Source organism: Alosa pseudoharengus, unplaced genomic scaffold (assembly GCF_046254945.1).
Source record: "Alosa pseudoharengus isolate Yale_2024_CS ecotype anadromous, Long Island Sound unplaced genomic scaffold, YU_APseudo_1.1 YU_APseudo_1.1_scf_1, whole genome shotgun sequence".
NCBI classification, from domain to species: Eukaryota; Metazoa; Chordata; class Actinopteri; order Clupeiformes; family Clupeidae; genus Alosa; species Alosa pseudoharengus.
In genome coordinates this window covers 12,545,936-12,548,069 of record NW_027468564.1, presented here as the reverse complement: position 1 = coordinate 12,548,069, position 2,134 = coordinate 12,545,936, and the positions used below count along the sequence as shown (strand labels likewise).

General features: G+C 39.7%; 1 pseudogene; it reads left to right on the top strand.

The window, feature by feature from the left end:
* The first annotated feature begins 984 nt into the window (after window positions 1-984).
* LOC143117029 (uncharacterized) lies at window positions 985-1,754 on the top strand (annotated as a pseudogene).
* The last annotated feature ends 380 nt before the right edge of the window (window positions 1,755-2,134 follow it).

Here is a 2,134-nt window from a genome sequence, read left to right as displayed (position 1 = left end):
TTTTTGTTTTTTTCAGGACGCTTTTGCGCCCACTTCAGGCGTATTTGTTTCGAAATGTGCGTGTAAAATCATTGCAAGGTATGTACAAACAGGCTGCAATGATGTAAAAGTGCAAACTGCCTGTCGCGGCAGCTGAAAGTGGCAGATTGTGTTTTTCATGTCATGCATTTGCATTCATGGGAGGATCCAGGGGAAAGTGGGAGTTTAGTGTAAAAAGATGGGAGGGGAAGAGTAAAGAGCGCCTAATTATGTGTTCCGCGGTATGTACAAAGACTGCTCCTGAAAGCACACGTCTATTCTGCGCCTAAATACTTCCGCCTTGTAAAAGCAGGTGTTAATCCAAATTGCAGTTCAATGCGTCAATAAGAGAACCTTTCAAAGACAACAGAATCGCTATTTAGAGCACCAGTTTTGTAAGTCTTTGTACTATCAAAGGCAACAGGCCTATATTTACATATCGTGCACATGCAGTCTGCCAAGGGGCCGCGTCCACACATGACGTGCGTGAGTGGCAGACACATAGTGCGAACATTTAAATGCTAATTCCGTTCTGTGCCTATTAGGCTAATCAAGCGGTCATTGTTAAATGAATTCCAAACACATTGACAAAGATACTTTTTGTGCTAAAGACACTGTGCTATGTACTGGTTTGGTTGTATGCTGCTGTCTGCTGTACAATGGATAGTTGTAAAATTGTTCTTAAGTTAAATTATAATCTTTGTAGCCTGTACTTTTCTGGGTAGCAGAGACAGAGCTGCTATGTTTCTTTAAACCACTGGGCTACTGTTTTCTACATTCCTTCATGCACATAGATAAATTTAACTGATGTCAAATGTAATGTCCAGAAGTAAGAATGCATTGCCTTAACACAACTGAGTTTTTCTTGCCTTAAAAACAACAGATCAAATAGATTTTTCTTTTAACCAGTTTTTATTTTCCACTTGTAGACTAAGCTATCCTGGGTTTTATGTTTAAATTGCTTTGCATATCTCCAATGTATTGTCATTATATGTATAGCACTGTAACAATGATGAAACCTATGTATGACTACAGGCACGTATTGATGATTAAGTCTTTGTCTAAGAGAAGATAACTCCAATATTCAGCATGGTTGGCAAACCAGATTGCGCGACTGGTTTTTCAACACTTCACTAATAGTAATAAGAATATTTTCAAAGTAGTAAAATGTGTGGCGCAGGGGCTTCCAACTACTAATCACCCAATGTCCCATGATACCTCAAACATGCCTTTGTAGAACTGCATAAGATTTATTTACTGTCACCAGACAAGAGATACTAGATTTGTGCCTGCGTAAGTCACCTAGAAATGCTTTAAGTTATCTAATGGAAATGCTTTAACATAGGTGGCTGACGTTAGAAAAAATATTCAGAGCTAACAGCATTCATGATGTTCACAGAAAATTTATATACCAGCTTCAATAACTTATTTGCTATGTTCCCTTAGGCTACTTTACCCTTAACAGAATCTTCCTAATTCAACCACAATACTTTCCTGAACGTAGTGGTAAAGAATCAGGATCACAAATGGGATCACATTGAATATTCTGTAAAAGAGACTGAGACCTTGTTTTCTACTTTAACTTGTTGTCATGAAACATCTGAATACACTATATCTATAACATGTTGTAACCTTTCTCCCATAATGACACAAAGCTCATCAATGGTCAATCACTGCATGGATATGCTAATGTCCTCCAGGTGTCGAGCACACAATGGAGCAATGGACTATTCTGAGGAAGATAAACACCTCCGATGGGGGGTTAACCTATCCAGATAATCATTGGCTGGATTTACATGTTTCTCCTTGGCGCCAGGAAGGCACAGAGACTCTTGGATGCTATATGCCCCACTGAACAGGTCACTCAACAAATGGACTACTACCTGAACCTGGCACAGTGCTGCTACTTCAAGCATCCCATCCACTAACTGCAGAAGAACAAGCCTTGGTTCTCTGGGAACTACAATCATCAGTCCTGCAAACACTGGCTTTAAGGATCCTATTTTGATAACCCCACTAGGTCCAATCCTGTGATGACCCAGAGGGGTCAAGGGGACATCTGTAAGGATCGTAATTACCAGGCTGATGATAATCTTTTCAGTCATATATTGACTCT